We start from the raw sequence: 21,621 nt of genomic DNA, 5'->3' as shown, positions 1-21,621 counted from the left end.
GAAGTAACATCTGCACATTCTCACCCAATCTCCCCGAGGAGGGGGCGGCCACCCTTAGCAACAGGGCACCTATGTGGGAAGTCGTAGGCAACCCTCCCCTGGAAGCACAGCAGCACATTCAACGTCCTGGATACTAGGAGGAGATGGAGTACAGCACCAGGCCAGTGAGGGTCAGGACAGAGTACCCCAAATATGGCACCTTGTCAAATATAGAATCTAAAAGAATTTTCCACAGAGTGGAAACAGGAAGTACCCTCTGATCCCCAGCCATCAGCCCTTCTTCCCTGAAGCAGGTCAGAATACTCCCATGTGGCACCTTCTCTCCTCAGACCGCAGGGAGGACAAGCTTATCATCAGAGTCAAGGAATTTAGGGCCCCAAAGGCTATAGGAACAAACCTGGTTAAACTAACCTTTATCTTCTTAGTTACTTTTTTACCACTTACCAGCCCTAGCTCAAACCCCTGTGTCTCTCAGTTCTTCACACATTTATTGCTTCTTTGCCTAAAACGTAGAACTGTCTACTCCAATTGCTCCTGCTGGTCTCCATGTTCTTGTGAGGCTCCCAGCAAAAAAATCAATACACTTTGCCAGCTTTTCTTCTGTTCATCTGTCTTTGTCAATTTCCAGACCCAGCCAGGGACCCTAGAAGGAGTTGAAGAAAACTTTCCTCTCTCAAAGCCCTGGGTGAGGGTGGGGGATGTGGAGGGGTGGTGATGGTGGTGGTTGGTGGAGTGAGGAAAACCCATGCCCCCTTCCTGACTTGGTAAAACTGCCCTCTTGTGGGAAGCAGCACAGGGCTGTGCAGGGCCGGGGAAGCCAGGGAGAGGCGGGTAGAACATGTAGGAAGCTGCCTGACCCCCTAGCCAGGGGACTTGGCCCCACTGACAAGTCAAGGGTGTGATGATGAATATTATAATGGAAGCATCCTGAATATCAGACCTTCATTCATTATTGCTGCTCTTTGTGGTTCCTACTGTTGGTTTAGTGACTTTTCTGAACTAATTTTGTCAAGTCTGTGTTCTTTGCTATGTGTGGCCACTGAATCCCTTGCTGTTAACTTAGCGGTCAGCCAGTGGCTGGGCAGAGGGTCAACCGTGTTTCTGAGCTATGGCTACAGATTGGAGGGCCCCACAACCTCATGTTCAGGGTCGAATAATCTGCTCGAGTGGCTCATGGAACTCAGAGAAACATGTTACTTCCTAGATGACCACTTCATTAAAAGTACAGAACTCAGGACCAGGCAGCTGGAAGCAATGAGCAGGGTAAGCTGTGTAGCAGAGGCTCGGAGCTCCCCTGCTCTCGGAGTGAAAGACGCCTTTATTCACCTCCACTCTGACCTTCGTCTGTATTTCCTAACTGATGATGTCCTTCCTTCAGGCTCATCTGGTAACTCAAGTCAAAGATCTGGCAGGCACCAAAACAACCCTTCAAGCAATAACCACTGCCTGACACCAGCAAGACCCCGTGTGATGGACCCCAAGACAATGATTGACTGGAACTTTACTGACCCCTGCACCTGCCCACCGACCTTTGTCCTAGATTTTCCTCATATAAAAACCCAGGAGTGTTTTCAACACCTTGAGGCCATGCCAGACCTTGGCCTTCTGGTGTCAGCTGCTCTGAAATACATTCCTTTCCTGTGTCGCCACCACTCGTCTCTCTGCCTTTGGATCAGGGGCACTGTGATTAGTGTAATGCAGCAAGTCAAATACCAGTTCTTCCCCTCCCCAGGGTTCACTGCTGCTGCTCCTCTCACCGCAGTTCTTCTGTTGGCTTAGTGACATTTCTAAACTGATTTTGTCAAATTTGTATCCCTTGTCGTGTGTGGCCACAGAAGTGTCTGGTCTGTGAATGTAGTGATCAACTGTAGACTGGGTGAGATTTCCTTAGACATCTGGAAACTGCCTTCCTTCTGAAAACAAAAACAAGAAAACAAAACAAAACAAAACCTTCCAGTCTTTGCAGATGGGGAGGAGGGCTCTGGGTGTGTGGATGTTGGGATATACCTTCAGCACCAGCCAGGACTCTTAGCACTTTGCCTTAGCCTTCACTTCCTACTTGCCGAGTCTGACAATCACCACAGGGCAGAGCCTAGGGCCTTCTCAGGTCAGCCCTGAGCTGGCACCCAGCCCATGCATATAGTGCCCCAGGGGCTCGGGAATAGGTCAGAGCTTCCAGGCCCTTCTTCCCTAAAGCTCCACATCACTCAGCCTTTCTTCCAAGAACCTAGATTCTTCTTGGTTTCTATTTGCCCCAACTCTTATCCATTGCTCTAGGTAGCAGAGACTCACATATGCCTTTAAATGGTTTGGACATCGACTGTCCTCCTCACTATTAGGAGAGTTGTTGGAAAGCAACAAATCACAGAGGAATCCAAGGGTCTGGACTTGGTGTTTCCCTCTCCTGAGATGGGGACATCTGTGAGAGGAGCAGGTGGCACCTGATGTGGACAGGACAGATGGGATAGGTGAGGCTGAGACCTTACCTGGCATCTGGACTGAATTGGTCTTCAAAGCTGCAGATTGGCTGGGACCATCTTCAGGCTGAGGAGCAAAATGAGGGGAGCAGAGGAGACTGAGGAGGCTCATAACAGACAGAAAAAATTGCTCAACATCCCTCGACATGAGGAAAATACAAATCAAAACTATAATGAGATACCATCTTACACTAGTTAGAATGGCTAAAATTAACAAGACAGGAAACAACAAGTGTTGGTGAGGTTGTGGAGAAAAGGGAACCTTTTCTTTTCTTTTCTTTTTTAAAGATTTTTTATTTATTTATTTGATAGACAGAGATCACAAGTAGGCAGAGAGGCAGGCAGAGAGAGAGAGGAGGAAGCAGGCTGTCGGCAGAGCAGAGAGCCCGATGTGGGGCTCAATCCCAGAACCCTGGGATCATGACCTGAGCCGAAGGCAGAGGCTTTAACCCACTGAGCCACCCAGGCGCCCCGAAAAGGGAACCTTTTCACACTGTTGGTGGGAATGCAAGCTGGTGCAATCACTCCGGAAAACAGTGTGGAAGTTCCTCAAGCAGTTGAAAATAGAGCTACCCTATGACCCAGTAAATGAACTCCTGAGTATTTATCCTGATGATACAGACGTAGTGAAAAGAAGGGCTGCCTGCACCCCAATATTTATAGCAGCAATGTCCACAATAGCCAAATTGTGCAAAGAGCCTAGATGTCCTTCAACACATGAAAGGATGAAGAAGATGTGGTCCATATATACTAGGGAATATTACTCAGCCATCAGAAAGGATGAATACCCACCATTTGCATCAACATGGGTGGAACTGGAGGAGATTATGCTGAGTAAAATAAGTCAAGCAGAGAAAGACAATAATCATATGGTTTCATTGATACGTCAAACATAAGGAATAAGGAGAGGACCACAGGGGAAGGGAGGTAAAACTGAACAGGAAGAAATCAGAGAGGAAGACAAAGCATGAGAGACTCTGAACTCTGGGAACCAAACTGAGGGTTACAGAAGGAAGGGGATGGGGAGATGGAGTAGCTGGGTGATGGCTATTAAGGAGGGCACATATTGTGATGAGCACTAGGTGTTACAGGCAACTAATGAATGAACTACATTCAACTAATGAAACACTACATTAAAATATACTGAGGTACTATATGTCAGCTAATAAATTTAAATTTTAAAAATTAAATTAAGTTAAATTAGGGGTGCCTGGGTGGCTCAGTGGGTTGCCATGGCAGTGGCAAGGTGCAGGGAACCGACCAGAGGCCACCTGGCTCTACTGCCATTGCAGGACCACTCCCAGCCCTACCAGAAGATGTCTGTCTAGAACCAGGAAGAAAACCTTTCCCTTGATTGTTCTTTTTATTTTTATTTTTTTTAAAAAGATTTTATTTATTTATTTGACAGAGCGAGATCACAAGTAGAGAGGCAGGCAGAGAGAGAGAGAAGGAAGCAGGCTCCCGCTGAGCAGAGAGCCCGACGCGGGACTTGATCCCAGGACCCTGAGATCATGACCTGAGCAGAAGGCAGCGGCTTAACCCACTGAGCCACCCAGGCGCCCCTGATTGTTCTTTTTAAAGATCATTGCTCAGCACTGACACAGAAAAACATCTGACATAAAACTGGAGCTGTTCACAGCTGCAAATGACCCAGAAGTTATGAAAATGTAGTTACCACAAAGACAGGACCTTGTGTCCCCAGACAGGCCTCCTGGGTGCAGGTGCAGCTGAGGGCCCTGGATATGCTCATGTCAGCAGGGCTGGGCTCCACGGTCTCCCTCAAGGGGACAGAAGTAGGAACCTGCTCTGATAGCTCTGCTCAGGACACCACCCCCTGATGGAGATGGGGATAGCCCATCATGAGCCCCAGATGTCCTGGTGATTCTTGGGCATGGCCTGAATCTCAGCGTCTTCATGAAGGGTGGGGGAGGGCAGCCCAGCCACCATGGGTCCCACAGGTCCTCCAGGGGATGGCCCAGCAGCCACGGGCCCCACAGGTCCTGGGTGTCCTGGTGATTTTTGGGGCACAGCTTATTCATGAAGGGCGGGGAGGGCAGCCCAGCTGCCGCGGGTCCCACAGGTCCTCTGAGGATAGCACCTTAGTGGGCTTGTGGTCCAGCAGGTACCTGTTCAATTGGCTCTCCTCATGCCACACAACCTCAATCACATTGGCCAAGTCGACCCCCATCACCTGGTGACAGGCCAAGGTCAGTGAACCTCCACCACCAATGCCCAAAAAAGGCCCCCATGTAGTAAACATTACCCTGGTCTCTGGGGATGTGGGCCTGGGCCTGGGGCTGTGGCTGGCACTGGTAGCTGAAGTCTTCATGGGATACACGGTAGAATCTGGGGTGCAGCATGGGGGGCATGACATCCACGCCCATATGATCGCAGAACTTCATGTCTACATCCACACACACCAGGTCGTCCATCTCACAGAGGAAGTGCTGCTCACAGAAGCAGCTGACCATGTGCTGCATGGACACATTCTGCCAGTGCAGGGTGCCGGGGACCTCGAGGATGATCACCTCCAGCCCCCCAGGGGGGCACACGGGTCCAGCAGCCTTTTGGTCAAGGAGGACCTAGTAGGTGACCCTGTGTGCCAGCATGATGGGCTTCTCTGTCCTCTTCAGGTATAGCTCCAGGAAGACCACCTATCCACAGGGAGAGAGACAAGGCAGGAGAAGGGTCACTGTCAGAGGCTGGCAGCGGGACCCCAGAGCTGGGGGCCATGGGTGTGTGCATCTTCTTCAAGGGGGCAGGCCCTTGGCTGCTTTAAGCAACAGCCACTCTCCCAGTCTGACCCGAGCAAGTCTGCTTGTGGGGCCTCTGTATCATCTCCTCCCAGAGATGGGGGCCATCAGCACCCCATAATATAAAGGGGAGCCTGAGGCTTCAAAGGAGGGAAACCAGCCCCACAGTCCAGGATGCTGGAGCCAAGAACACTCCCCTTGTGCCAAGCTCCCAGGCAAACCCTGGGGATACAGTGGGAGAGGTAAGGCTGGAGAGGACAGGCAGCTGGGGAGAGATCACAGAGAGGCTCAAGGTTCTGTTCTGGAAAGATCACTCTGCTAGTAACCCGGGAAGAAAGGGCTCTGTACAGCAGAGGACAGGGAGACCCTAAACCTAACCCCAACCCCACCCTAACCCTAATCAAACATCATGCTCAATTTTGAGGACTGACAGCGCTACTCTGAAATCACAAGTCCATCATGCTGGCTTTCTCTCCTTGCTCAGTATTGTACTGAAAGTTCTACCCAGAACAATAAGGCAAGAAATAAGAAATGCACATGTGAAAGGAAATAGAACTAGGTCTATTCAGAGACCAGAGATGGCATCATCTCATATAGAGAGCTCCCTAAAGAATCAACAAAAAATGATCACAGCCAGTTCCCTAATTCCACAAAGTTACAGGACAAAATATCAATATGTAACAATCTCTCTTATTTGTAAGCACTAGCAATAGATCATGGAAAAAAGGAATTTCAGAAAACAATTCCATTTGTTTGTCAACATTGACAAAATACTTAGGAATAGAAGTAATCAAGGTGTACATCTTGTACACCAAAAATTACAAAACATTGCTAAAAGAAAGTAAGGGAAACCTAAATAAATCTGAGGACACCCCATGGTGATGAAAATACATGCTATTGGTAAGATGGCAACAGTACACAAAGCAAAGTAGAAGTTCAACGTGCTCCCAAGAAATTTCACAAAGGCCTTTGGGAAGAAATGCACAAGCTAATCGTAACAGCCATATGGAATTTTAAGGAACCACAAGATAGTCACAACCATCTTGAAAAAAGAAAATCAAAGGTGAAAGGTCATACTTCCAAAGTTCAAGTCTTAATACAAAACAACAGTAAATAAAACATTGTGATACTGTCATAAAGGTATGTATACAACCTGAAGCAAATAATATATGTTAATTAACTGAATTTAAACTTACAAAAAATTTTAAATAAAATTTTTTTAAAGTACACATACAGATTAGTGGGATTTAACTGAGAATGCAGAAATAAACCACTTCATCTATGGTCCACTGAATTTTGACAAGAGTGGACAACATTACACTAGGGGAAACAAAATGGTCTTTTCAACAAAGGGTGCTAGGCAATCGGCTATCCATGTACAGAGGAATGGAACTGGACCCTTACCTCACACCACATATAAACATTAACTCAAAATAAGCTAAAGGCTTCAATGTAAGAGATAAAATTATAAACTCTAGAAGAAACAAGTGAGGATAAATCTTCATAACCTTGGAAGTAGCAATGTTTTTATCTGAGACCAAAACATAAGGGAAAGAAAAAAAAAGAGATAAAATAATATCCTCAAAATTAAAAATCTGTCCTGGACACCTGGGTGACTCAATTGGTTAACCATCCAACTCTTAATTTTGGCTCAGATCATGATCTCAGGGTCATGAGATTTAGCCCCACGTCAGGCTCCACACTGAGTGTGGGGCCTGCTTAAGATACTCTTTCCTTCTCCCTCTGCCCCTGTCCACTTGCACACTCTCTCCCTGACTCTCTCTCACTCTGACGACTTTTCCCCCTTTCATCTCTGACCCAAGGACAGGGAACAAAGGCAACACAGATCTACACTTCGAAATGTCAACAAAAATCTGCAAATCCAAGTTCTCACAGGAGCTAAAGGTTCAGGACTAGGGTGACAGAAAGGGGAGGCCTATAGCAAGGAACCAAGGGAACACGTCGCATGCGAGCAGGCCCACTTCTCTACGTCTTGGAAGTGAGCCATGCCTGACAGGACTGGGACTGATCTGCCCATTTGCTATCCTTGGGCTGAGCAGAGGATGGACTGAGCTGACTGTAGCTGTCGAGGGGAGATGGCCAGCTGGCCACAGATGCTACCTGCCGAGTACCTATAGGACCAGCTCCTGGTCCTCAGCTAAGATGAAACAATAATTATGTGTAGTGACCTATTTCCAGGGGCAGGTCATGTCCTCAGTGCCTTGGTGACTATATCCTCTCCCACTGTATTTTTAAAAAACACCTTAGGCAGGTAAGATTGACATACAAAAAGCTGTCTCTAGTTAATGGATGTAACTTGACCCTGACCCTAACTCTACTATCTAGTTAGGATGTACTCGATTTAGCATATTGTTCATAAATTAGAGGATGGTTTTTAGGGGCTAAGGGCCAACCTTCTTTTGTCTTATTCTCCCTTGAATCTGGTAAATTGAACGTATTCAGCCACGTACTATCTGGAGAGTGGCCACACGGGGGCAACAGCGAGTCAACAGTGCCCCCAAACCCCAACGCAAAGCCCATTCTTCCTTCATCCTGTCAAGCCTTGTTCATTCAATGTTTACAGGTCATTGTATAGACAATGAAAAGTGTGACTTTGCTGAATTTTATAAAAACCAAACTAGTTCTTTCAACCTGTTAAGAATAGAAGATGTTTTCTAAAATCTCAGACTTGGAGTGCACATGAAGACCCAGGGACCTGGGAAAGGGCTATTACTATGGAATCTATTCAGGTCTGCTTAGGAAAGAACGATGGCTTCTATTCCACTTTTCAGCAAGAATTTGTGTCAACTAATAGCACTGAATCCATACAAAATAGTGCAGCTCAGAGGAAAACAAAAGGAGAATCAACAGCCTCCAGAAGCAGAGAAAGAGCCACATGCAGGAAGGCTCTGCTCAGGCCAATTTGCATTTCTGTAGATCCTCTGGAGCTTGAATGCCCCCAATGCCCCTGGGGGTCCTGTGTGAGGCAGAATGCCACCCTGATGCTGCACTGTTGTAACCTGTGACAAGCCTCCTGGTCCCTTCCTCCAGGAGACACCCCCTACCCCCTGAGGACTCCACCCTGCTCCTCAGAACTCCCATTCCCCTTTCTGACCTCATCATTCACTTTTCCCATCACCACCATTGTATAGAGTACATTTAACTACACACTATTCTGTCACTGAAATGTTTTTTTGTCATGTTTGCTGTGAAAATATCCCCTGCATCATCTACCCTGGTGCAGAATCACCTGTTGCATTGCATGACTTAACTGTGGACTCCAAGTGCCTTCACAGTGTCATGGGGCTAGTGTCCTGGGCAAGGTCCTCACTAAGCCGGCTCAGCACTGTCAGCACTGTCAGCAGTGAAGACCTGACCCAGGCACTGCTAATTGTGTACAAGGAAGGCAGCACAGCCAAAACCTTGGTTTGGGTTCAGAATTGCTCCTGGCCCCTCAGCCACATCAGATGGCCGGGGGGCACACCCTGAAGACACTTGCTAGTCCAGTGTCACCCTGGGGAATCTCCATGGAACAGCGTTTGTGTCCAGTGGGGAAACTGCATAGGAGTGGGGTCAATGGGAGTCAGAACTCCTGAGATAGAATCCATCTTGGAGACTGCCCAGAACTTCCTAGGAGTTCATTCCATATTCTTGAAGGAATCAATTCATCTAAAAACATTTCCTCTTTTTAGAAAGCGTGAGCCTCAAGCTCCAGTGAAGTGACTCTCCTAGGTCATGTTGGCAATCAGTGAAAAAGCCAGACCGAGATGGGAGATGGCCTCCAGCATGATTCCCCAGAGTGGCTTTAGCTAGAGCCACAACCACCCATTGATCTTTCCTGGACTCCCAGACTCTTATGGGACTCTTCATGGGGGCACACTCTGGGAACAAAGGTCATGTCAGTGCCACAGAAACCTCTGACACTGGTTACAACGAGACTCTGGGATGTCAATGGAGTCCCAAGCCATAGGCCATCTCAGAGTTTGTCTGAAAAGATATGGTTGGTGGGAAACCCACATGTTGACAGAGGAAAGAGGAAGATGGAAAAATCCTGGGAAAGAGGGGGTGGACAAGTCACATCAGGCCCCAGATGACACAGTGGTGTCCAGCAGGGCAAGCCCTCCAAATGCCCCACAATGCTGTCACAGAGTTCACCCCTAAGGTTTGAAGCTGAGCTTCATGGATGGGTTATGAGGGCTCTGGCTAGCTCAGGGAAGCATAACACAAGATAAAATAAAGCTACAGCCTTGACAGATGAATGTTCATGGAGCAATAGCTTTCTCCAAATATATTCTGAAATGGTAAAAAAAAATTCACTGATAAAACATGGATATTTTTGATTAAAAAGAAAGTCATACTTGTTCAATTAGTAAATACAAATGGAGTATCTACTTAGTGCAAATGTATAGCTCTAGTCCCACCTAGGAGTCTGCAAAGAGCATGGGATATAATCAATGGATCAACAATAAGAAGGAATGCAGGCTAAGGGTTCAGAGAGCCATTCTATTCAAAGAGGCCCATTAAGGAGGCCCACTGAAAAGATGCTTTTAGCCCAAACCAGAAAGACAGGGCCAGCTAATTCATCTCAGAGAAGAGTCACAGAGCAACTCAATTTTTAACTATTTTTTTTTAAAAGATTTTATTTATTTATTTATTTGACAGAGAGAGAGATCACAAGTAGGCAGAGAGGCAGGCAGAGAGAGAGGAGGAAGCAGGCTCCCTGCGGAGCAGAGAGCCCGATGCGGGGCTTGATCCCAGGACCCTGAGATCAGACCTGAGCCGAAGGCAGCAGCTTAATCCACTGAGCCACCCAGGCGCCCCGATTTTTAATTATTTTGACTATAAAACATAAATGTCAGCAAATATTGTCTTAAGTGTTGCTTTGGAACATTTGGCTCTTCTCTGTAACTATTTGGGTTACATGCTAAACTTTAATCACTATAAAATACTCTAATAAATGTCTTATTTAAGCATGGACATATTGTATTAAAAGGCAAATAAATTAAACCTAGCAAACTCCTAAACCCTAACCCTAGCCCCTGACCCTAACCTGTGACCCTAAACCCTGACCCTAAACATGACCCCAACACTGACCCTCGGTTGAGCTGGGACGGGTCTGTCCCCAGAGACCTGGCACCAATGCCCCAGGGACTGGGGATACCTGAGTAATTCCAGATGACTCCACCTGCCACCCAGAAGGAAACCATGGCATTTGGAACTCCAGAAACGACTCAGAGAAGGATCTGCATGCTCACGTGAGGCCACCCCCACATTCAGTGGCCTGCTGGACACAAACCTGGGGCCTGATACTCACCCTGACCCACATCCTCAACTCAGCCCTCTGTGAGTCTTGCCACGCAGCTGGCTGGTTGAACCTCCCACGATCCTAGGCCCCACTCCTAACCCTAGGTTGGCTTTTTAAAAGAACCATGCCCAGAGGACTGGGTCCAAATCCCCAGGTAATGAGGACACCTATGCAAAGCAGAGGGCTCATCCCGCAACAAAGTCAGAAATCATGCCTTTTAGAACTCCAGAAAGGATTTGGAGCAGGAGACTCCAATTCCTGCTTATTTATACTTTCATACCATACTGAATACAAAGCCTGAGCCTGATACTCTCCTTAACTCTAGTCCTCAATTCAGATGTCTGTGAAGGTCTCCACACCTAAGCAGATCACACCTTCCATGCTCCTGGGACTACCCCTTTCCTAGCTTAAGACATAAGTGAAAACATGAACACACCTTTCTACCAAAAGGACATACAAGAGACCAAGAAACATATGACAAAGTGCTCCACATCAAGAGCCATCAGGGAAATACAAATCAAAACCACAATGAGATATGACCTGACAACAGTTGGCATGGCTAAAATTATCAAGGCAGGGAACAAGTGTTGGCGAGGACATGGTGAAAGGGGAACACTCTTACCCTACTGCAAGCTCATACAGCCAATCTGCCAAATGTTATTGAGTTTCATCAAGAACTTAAAAATAGAGCTACCCTATGACCCAGCAATTGCAGTACTAGGTATATACCCCAAAGATACAGATTGAGTGAAAAATAGTGGCACCTGCCCCCCCAATATTCATTGCATTATCCACTCCAGCCAAAATATGGCAAGAGCCCAGATGTCCACAAACAGATGAATGGATAGAGAAGATATGGTTCATATCTACAATGGAATATTATTCAGCCATCAGAGAGGATGAAGACTGACCGTCACATCCACCTGGATGGAAATGGAGGGTATCATGTTGAGCGAAATAGGTCTATCAGAGAAAGACAATCGGCACATGGGTTCACTCATGTATTCAGAAAACTGAATGGCAAGTAATCAAACGGGGAGAAAAACCATGAGAGACTCTTCATTACAGAAACAAACTGAGGGTTGCTGGAGGGGAGTTGGATGGAGGATGGGGTAACTGGGTGGTGGGCATTAAGGAGGGCACATGATGCAATAAGGACTGGTTGTTATATGCACCTGATCTATTATTGAACATTACATCTGAAACTAGTGATGGTTGGCTCATTTAATTTAAGTTGAACAAAAAGAACTCAAGCGAACACTCCTAAAAATTTGTATGGAATCACCAAAGATGCTGAACAGCCAACACAATGTTGAGAAGAAAAACAAAGCTGGAGGAGTCATGATTCCAGATTTCAAGTTATACTACAAAGCTGTAGTCATCCTAACAGTATGGCACTGGTACAAAAATACACACAGCGACCTAAGGAACAGGATAGAAACTCAGATTAAACCCACAATTCTGTGGCCAATTAACCTTCCACAAAGCAGGCAAGAATATCAAAAAGGAAAAGGACAGTCTCTATAACAAACGATGTTGGGAAAACTGGACAGTTACACATAGAAGAATGCAATTACTCTGCTTCCTTACACCATACAGACAAATAAACTCAAAATTGTTTCAAGAGCTCAATGGAAGACCTGAAACCATAAAAATCCTACAAGAGGGCACAGACAGTACCCAGACATGGATCAAAGCAACATTTTTCTAGATCGTCTCCTGAGGCAAAGGAAATAAAAGCAAAAATAAACTACTGGGACTGTATCAAAATAAAAAGTTCCTGCACAGCAGAAGAACTAGGAAAAAGTAATAATAACAAGACAACCTACTAAAATGGAGAAGATATTTGCAAATATCCTATGCAGTAAAGGGATAGTGTCCAAAATATATAGAATGGATACAACTCAACACCCAAAACCCGAATAATCCAGTTAAAAAATAGTTTGAAGACATGAACAGATATTTCTCCAAAGAAGAAATACAGATGGCCAATGGTCCCATGAAAAGATGTTCACCATCACCCAACCTCAGGAAAATGCAATTCAAAAGTATAATGAGATATTACCACTACTGTTAGAATGACTCCCATCAACAGCACAAGGAACAGCAGGTGCTGCGAGGATATGGAAGAAGGGCACCCTCGTGCACTGTTGGTGGAAAAGCAACCTGCTGCAGCCACTCTGGACAACAGTATGGAGGGTCCTCCAGATGTTACAAATAAAGCTACCCTAGGATCCAGCAACCACACTACTGGGTATTTACCCAAAGCATATGAAAACAATAACTAAGAAGAATACATGCACCTTTATGTTTCTTTCTTTTTTTTTTAAAGATTTTAAAAATTTTATATGACAGAGATCACAGATAGGCAAAGAGGCAGGCAGAGAGAGATGGGGAAGGAGGCTCTCCGCGGAGCTGAGAGCCCATTGGGTTAAATAGCCAATGGGTTAAATGGCTTTAACCCATTGAGCCACCCAGGCACCCCACCCCTATGTTTTTTACAGCAGTATTTACAAGATCACAATATGGAAGCAACCCAAGTGTCCACTGACAAAGTGATAAATGAGATGACAGATGTGTATACACACACACACACACACACACACACACAGTGGAATATTACTCAGCCATAAAAAGAATGAAATCTTGCCATTTGCAGTCACACGGATGGATTTAGAGAGGATTATCCTAAGTGAAATCAGTCAGTCAGAGAAAGACAATGCCATGTGACATCACTCTTGTGTAGAATTGAAGAAACAGGCTATACATAAATAAAGGAGACAAAAGAGACAAACCAAAATATAGATTCCTAACAATAGAGAACAAACTGATAATTACCAAAGGTGAGGTGAATGGAAGGATGAGTGAAATAGATGAAGGGGACTAAGAGTACACTTTTCTTTTCTTTTTTTAAGATTTTATTTATTTGACAGACAGAGATCACAAGTAGGCAGAGAGGCAGGCAGAGAGAGAGGAGGAAGCAGGCTCCCTGCCGAGCAGAGAGCCTGATGTGGGGCTTGATCCCAGGACCCTGGGATCATGACCTGAGCCAAAGGCAGAGGCTTTAACCCACTGAGCCAGCCAGGTGCCCCAAGAGTTCACTTTTCTTGATGAGCAGTGAGTAATACATAGAATTACTGACTCACACTATTGTACACCTGAAACTAATATAACACTGTACATTAACTTGACTGGAATTAAACTATAAAAAAAGATTTTTCTTTCAGTCACCTATTTGGAAAAGCTTTGGCACACAATGTTCATATGTTCTACTTAGGAGTGTTCCCTCGACAATAATTATTCACTCCATGCCTGGAATTCAAATTTCGCTGATTTCTTATATTTCACCTGTTAATCCTAGCCCAGAGGAGCCATGGTCCCTTTTCATCCAGGATCAGCACCTATGCATTCAAGAGAGTGTAAGTAGAGAAAGATGCCATGTCATAATCCAGAAAGCTATTACTGTTTTGTTACTGTTTCTTTTTTAGTATGAGATGGTCTCAGAGTGTGGGACAGGTTTCAGAGCTGGTTTGTTCTCTATCCTGGATCACTAATTCAGTGGACATTACTTAGATCCATTTGGCTACTAGATTTCCTGTGGACAAGCTTGCTTCCAAGCAACATCTATGGAAGACACAAAGGTGAGTGGGCTCAGTGTGGGATAGGATCAGGGTCAAGTACAGACAAGGGTACAATCCCTCCCCTGATCCAGGAACTGCCATGGGTGCGGGTATGGGAGACAGAAGCAACGGGAAGCCACCAAGCTCACCAGCTGAATGCTGGAGGCACAGGTCAAGGGATGTCGTGGTGTGGGGCATGAAGGCTGCTCTGAGCTACCTCTGGGGGCCGGGGGGGAAGGAATGAGAAAGAGAAACTGCCTGCAGCTGGCTCATGCCACCTGCCCACTGCCCCTGGCACACATCAGTCTACAGTGTTGACACAGCCTGGGGTCAGGGTGGGCTGGCTCAGGTCCCTCCATTCAGTGGGGCAGCTGGCTCCAGGGCTCAGGGACATGCAGAGGTTGGTGGTTGGTGGAATGGAAGGCTGGCCCTCCGAGGTCATCCCTTCTTTGAGCAGACAGCCCTGCAGGACTACTGAAAATCCACTGAGAGGATCAAAAGACATGCCATGAATGAACGAAGGCATGGAGAAACAGAAAACATACTGGTTTTTAAGGTTAGAGCTGTCACCTGACGAAGTATGACAGCTTCCTTGAGGAGGACTGAGGGGAGGGCAGGCCAGGCTGAAAAGGAAGATGTGGCTCTCCTGATTGGGGACCTGCAGCCTCCTTCCAGGGCAGGGCATCATCCTCACCTCACAAAGATCCATGGAAGTGGTCCACCAGGGGACTGACAGAGCTGCCTCTTGAGAAGGCTACCCTGGCATCGGGTTGCACAAGGCAGAGGATGAGGGCCAGATGGAGGGAGGGCAATACCCTGGGGAGCCATGGGGCAAGAGCAGAGGCTCATGACCATGAAGATGATGAAAAATAGGAAGCGGTAGCATGGGAGTCCCTGGCATGAAAGTGCCATGGCCACAGTGCCCACAGCTACAGTGACTGGGTGCCTTCTGTGCCAGGCATGGCTCCCTTCAGTGGGCTCCAGACTAGTCCCAACCACAACCCTAGGAAGTGTGCATCACCACCGCCCTCCTCTCCCAATGCTTCTGCTAGGAATCACAGTCACCAGATCCTGATCAGTTTTTGTGGAAACCAAGCACTGGCTCCCACCACACACTGCCCCTCTGGTGGTAGTCTAGTGTGACCCTCATGCCTGGCCAGAGACTGCTGTCTACCTGTCTCCACTCAACAGACAGGAGGGTGTCCCTGAATTCCACAGGTTCTGATAGACAGATCCACAGGCCCTACTACCCCACCCACTACCAACATGCAGTGGGTCACTCAGGACCTCGTCTATTGTCATGAAACTCACCATGCCCCATTTCTGTCACTTCCAACAGAAAGTCGGGTTCTGATCCCCCAATTTACCATACATCCTGGTTGCTGACTTGGGGCCATGCCATGAACCCACATGGCACCTTTTTAGAGAAGGCCACCCTGTACCTCCTGGAAAATGTTTCTAAGGAAGTACAAGTCCATCAGGGCTACAGTGTGAAGAGTGGTACACAGCTGGCAAGGTAGGAATCAGTAATTCTAACAAGGGTTGACCACCTTCTCCCCAGTCTCACAAAACCTTCCTCTGTTCCCCTGGAAGTCGTGGTCTGCCCTCAGAAAATACCCCAGGAAACTAACCTTTAAACTGAATGTTCCTTTCATGCTCTGGTTCAAATCTTGTCCAACCACCATAGTATGAAAGTAGAAATCAGTCACAAGAAGAAAATGGGACAGTCACATATATGTGGAAATTCAGCAACATGCTAGTAAACAACCAATAGTCAAATAAGAAATCAAAAGAAAATTTAAAAGTACCTTGAGACAAATGAAAAAGAGAACCTATGCAAAGTTATGGGATGCAGTCACAGTAGTCTAAGAGGGAAGTTCATAGAAATTCAGATCCTCATCAATCCATCTGAAAGCTCTCCAATAACCAACCTAATATAAATGGGGAAAAAATGGAAAACAAAACGAAAACAAGCAAAGCCCAAAATCAGTAGATAGAAGAAAATAACAAAAAGGAAAGTGGAAATAAATCCAATGGAGACTAAAAAGACAGAAGATCAATGAAAATATGAGCTGCCATTTTGGGAAAGATAAACCACACTGACGAACTTTTAGCTAGACTCACCAAGAAAGAATGTTCAAATACAATCAAGAAAGAAAATTGATTCCTGTCTCACATCAAAATCCTACAGGAGACCACAGACAACAACATCTTCAACCTTGGGCACTGCAACTTCTTGCAAGACATGTCTCTAAGGGCCAGGGAAACAAAAGCAAAAATGAACTATTGGGACTTCAACAAGATAAAAAGCTTCTGCGCAGCAAAAGAAATAATTAACAAAACTAAAGGGCAACCTACAGAATCGGAGAAGATATTTGCAAATGGCATGACAAATAAAGGTCTGGAATCCAAGATCTACAAAGAACTGCTGAAACTCAACACCCAAGAAACAAAGAAACAACTCAAGAAATGGGCAGAAGACAGGATGAGACACTTCTCTTAAGAAGACACACAAATGGACAACAGACCATGAAAAAATGCTCCACCTCACTTGTCATTAGAGAATTCAAAACCACAATGAGATACTACCTTCCAGCAGTTAGGATGGCTAAAATTAACAGGACAGGAAACAACAACTGTTGTCAAGGATGTGGAGAAAGGGGAACCCTTTTACATTGTTGGTGGGAATGCAAGCTGGTGCAGTCACTCTGGAAAACAGCATGGAGGTTCCTCAAAAAGTTAAAAATAGAGCTGCCCTATGACCCAGGAATTGCACTCCAAAGATACAGATGCAGTGAAAAGAAGGGCACATGCTCCCCAATGTTCATATCAGCAATGTCCACAAGAGCAAAACTGTGGAAGGAGCTGAGATGTCCTTCAACAAGGAAATGGATAAAGAAGATGTCGTACATACATACCATAGAAATTTATTCAGCCATCAGAAGGGACAAATGCCCACTATTTGCATCAACATGGATGGAACTGGAGAGGGTTATGCTAAGCGAAATCCATCAAGCAGAGAACAATAATCATATGGTATCACTCATATGTGGAACACAAGGAATAGTGTGGAGGACCACAGGGGAGGGGAGCGAAAATTGAATGGGAAGAAATCAGAGACAAAGACAGACTATGGGTGATTCTTAATCATAGGAAATAAACTAGAGGAGAGGTAGGTGTGGGAGCAGGGCAGTTGGGTAATGGGTATTGAGGAGGGGACATGTGGTGATGAGCCCTGAGTGTTATGTGCAACTAATGAATCATTGACCATTACATCAAAAACTATACCTTGGCTAACTGAATTTAAATTAAAAAATGTGAAAAACTTTTAAAACAGAAAGAAACATGAGCTATTACACGGAATATCACAAAAATACAAAGGATCATTAGAGAGTACTATGAGCAAGCAGAGGCCAACATCTTGAACAACCTAGAAGAAATGAATTAAGTTCCTAACAACAACCTAGAATGAATGATGGAAAAAAAAAAAAAAAAAAAAACCCATCTGAACAGACTGATCACTGGTGAATAGATTGGTTCCATAGTCAAATCCTCCCAGAAAACAAATGCCCAAGACCAGACAGTTTCACTGAGGAGTTGTAACCAGATGGTAGAAGAATTAATACCAACCCTTCCCAAGCTGTTTTTAAAAAAGAAGAGAAGGGCATACAACCAAACTCATTTCATGAAGGCAGCATTACCCTACTACCAAAACAAGACAAGGATGCTACAAGAAAAGGAAAGGCCAACATCCCTCATGAACAGAGATGCAAAAATCCTCAACAAATTATAAGCAACATCAATTCAACAATCCATCTGGAGAATCACACAACATGATCCAGTGGGATTCATTCCAGGGATGCAAAGATGATTCCACATCTGCACATCCACCAATAGCACACACTACCTTAACAAAATAAAAGATAAAGATTCTAGGATTGTTACAATAGATGCAGAAAGAACACTTGACAAGATTCGATATGAATTTATGATAAACACTCTAAACCATACGGATGCTGAGGGACTATACCTCAACCAAACAAAGGCTCTGTATGCAAAGCCCACAGCTGAAGTTATACCCGAGTGTGAAATGCTGAAAACTTTCCCACTACCAGCAAGAACAAGATAAAGATGTCCACTCTTACCACTTTCATTCGTCATCGTATTGAAAGCCCTCGCCAAACCATTTAGACAAAAAAACAAAACAAGATATGAAGTCTAAATAGGAAAAGAAAATGGTCACTATTTGCAGATGACATGATACTTTATGTAGAAATCCCTAAGGAGTCCACAAAAGAAAAATATTTTTTTGTTAACAAATAAACAAATTTGAATGAATTAGAATAAATAAATTCAGTAAAGCTGCAGAATACAAAGTCAATATACAGAGACATGTTGCGTTTCTTTTTTTTTAAAGAATGTATTTATTTGTCACAGAGAGAGAGCAGAAGGAGGGAGAGCAGCAGAGATTCAGGGAAAAGCAGACTCCCTGCTGAGCAGTGAGCCCAATGCCAGACTCATTCCCAGAACCCCAGGATCATGACCTGACCTGAAAGCAGATACTTAACTGACTGAGCCACCCAAGTGCCCCAACTTGTATTTCTATATACTGATGACCAACTTTCACACAGAGAAATTAAGAAAGCAATGCCACTGACAATTGCATCAAGGAAAAAAAAAAATCTAGGAATAAAAGTAACCAAGAATGAGATAGATCTGGTACACTGAACACACGGTGGAAAAGGAAAGAAAAATATGTGCATGTTTGTGGGTATAATGTATGGGCCAAAGATTTGGAAGATGACACAAATAAACAGAAGCATACACCATGCTCATTAACTGGAAGAGTTAATAATGTTAACATGTCTACCATACCCAAAGAAATCTATAGATGGGATGTAATCCCTATCTGAATTCCAATGGCATTATTCCAAGAAATAAAGGACAGTCCTAAAACTCATATGGAATCACAAAGACACCAAACACCCAAAGCAATCTGGAGAAAGAAGAGAGAGAGAGTCCAATATGAGAGAGGAGTAGGAGACCTTCATTTCATTTGATGAGGTCAGCATTACCTTGATGCCAAAGCAAAAGACCTCAACCAAAAGGAGAATTACAGACCACTATGCCTGATGAATATGGATGCAAAAATTCTCACCAACATACTAGTCAATAAGATCCAACAGGCCATTAAAAGGATGATTCACCACGACCAAGTTGAATTTATTCCTGGGCTGCAAGGGTGGTTTGACAACCGCAAATCAATCCATGGAATCCACTACCATAACAGAAGAAAGAACAAGAACCACAGGATCCTCTCAATAGATGCAGAAAAGGCATCTGACAAATTACCACATCCCTTCTTGATCAAAACTCTTCACTGTGGAGGGAAAGAGGGAAACTCCACATCATAAAGGCCATCTATGGGAAATCCACAGAGAATATCATTCCTAATGGGGAAAAACTGAGAGCTTTACCCTTTAGGTCAGGAACATGACAGGGATGCCCATTCTCATCACTATTCTTCAACATAGTACTAGAATTCCTAGCCTCAGCTATTGGACAACAAAAAGAAATAAAAAGCATCTGAATTGGCAAAGAAGTAAAACTCTCACCTGTGTTCCCTCTCTCACTGTGTCTCTCAATAACATTCAACATCTATCCATAGTAAAAATTAAGTCTAAAAGGGAACTTTACTTAACCTATTAAAACATACCTTTAAAAAACCTACAGTAAACATCATTAGTAATGATTTTTAAAAAACCCCACATTTCTTTAAAATCAAAAATGACACAAGTATGCTAGCAAATATTGTAGCTTGAAAAATAAGCCTTCTAAAAAAATAATAAGTAAATGAATGAATGACATATGTGGATAATTTTACAAAAATTATAAAACTTTTGAAAGTATTGAAAAAGATAAATGATGGATAAATATATCATGCTTACATTAAGAAATACTGTTAAAGCTATTGAGATTTTCAAATTAATCAATAAATGTATGTAATTCGATGAAAATCCTAAAACTATTTTTTCATGGAAAATTATAAGCCAATTTAATAATTTTTTAGAACAGCAAAAAAATGAAAAAATGTTACAAAAACCTGATGATTAAAGGAGGAAACATTACCTAGCAAAATATCAATGGTTATTAAGCCAAGTTAGTTTTGAGAGTTGATAGGAATGCATTGATTTAGAAATAAAATGACTAGTAGAACAGAGTCCAGAGCTCAGAATCTTGTCAGCAAATATAAAGAAAAGTGATCTCTAACAAAGTGGCACTGCAAATTCGTGGGGAAAGGTGCTGAGGGAAATTTTCATATAAAAGAAAGTGAAGTTAGATCTCTACCTCACATCGTACACAAAGCCCAGTAACGTTAAGTAAATTTGCTTTTATAAAAGTAAAACGTTAAAACTTTCAGCAGAGATTGTCACCCCCCTCTCCCACTGTCTCCTAATGCTCTCTGTGTGCTAGTTGGTGCTGCCTGGCACCTCTTTTGTAGAACAGCTAAAACTACAGCATCCAGGGGCACCTGGGTGGCTCAGTGGGTTAAGCCGCTGCCTTCGGCTCAGGTCATGATCTCAGGGTCCTGGGATCAAGTCCCGCATCGGGCTCTCTGCTCAGCAGGGAGCCTGCTTCCCCCCTCTCTCTGCTTGCCTCTCTGCCTACTTGTGATCTCTCTCTGTCAAATAAATAAATAAAATCTTTAAAAAACAAACAAACAAGCAAACAAACAAAAACTACAGTATCCACCTCAGCCAGTGAAAAATCCCAGACCTAGGACTGAGAATAAGAATGAGGTTCATTTGAAGTAGGAGGGCAGGCACGTAGTATTGTTTAGGATTAAAATGTTTATACCGCTTAGTAAACCAGTGAAAACTTACCACGAACAACTGGGTTTTTCAAGAAGGCAGATCAGCTCCTGGCTGGGTGGGCAGCCATTCAATAAGGCAGACACAGAGATGAGCTGGAAACAGAGAATGAAGATGCCGTTGGTGCATTCCAGCAGTGGACAGGTGTACATGGAGGCAGAAAGAACTTGCTGCTTTTCTCCAGAACTGTGCTCCCAGGTAAGGCACAGTATTCTAAACCAAAGAGCCACAATTTGGTTTCAACACATTCTGACTGCCATGATAGGTTTTCTTCAGTCTTTTTTACTCCTTGACTCATTTTTAATTGTATGTAAGATAACTGGCATATGCACACAGGTTCATTGCATTTTATGTTCCAAATAGACAATGATATGCAAAGCTGGGCATGAAAGGACTTACCCAGCTCTAAAAATTTTTATATGACTTTCAGTCCTTTGAACTTTGATAATTAGGCCCTCATAAATAAACCCTTGTCAAATAATCCTAATTTGAATTGTGACTTCTGTTTTCTAGGACTCTGATTCATACACCTTTTTTTTCAGGCCTGACACCAAATCGGAATGCTTGATGGCAAAATCTCTGACTGTCCATTGG

At 44.3% G+C, this 21,621-nt stretch overlaps 1 long non-coding RNA gene across 1 annotated transcript; it reads right to left on the bottom strand.

Moving 5' to 3' along the window:
* Positions 1–2,481: 2,481 nt before the first annotated feature.
* On the bottom strand, positions 2,482–21,122 carry LOC123943156. Its single transcript, XR_006818586.1, has 3 exons — positions 21,040–21,122; positions 4,741–5,131; positions 2,482–2,544 (listed from the first exon to the last, which is right to left on the bottom strand). It is a non-coding gene; the product is annotated as an uncharacterized LOC123943156 (long non-coding RNA).
* Between the last annotated feature and the right edge of the window lie 499 nt (positions 21,123–21,621).

Source organism: Meles meles, chromosome 6 (assembly GCF_922984935.1).
Source record: "Meles meles chromosome 6, mMelMel3.1 paternal haplotype, whole genome shotgun sequence".
Lineage (NCBI taxonomy): Eukaryota > Metazoa > Chordata > Mammalia > Carnivora > Mustelidae > Meles > Meles meles.
Note: the sequence above shows the minus strand (reverse complement) of the source record. Positions and strands in the feature narration are given on the sequence as shown.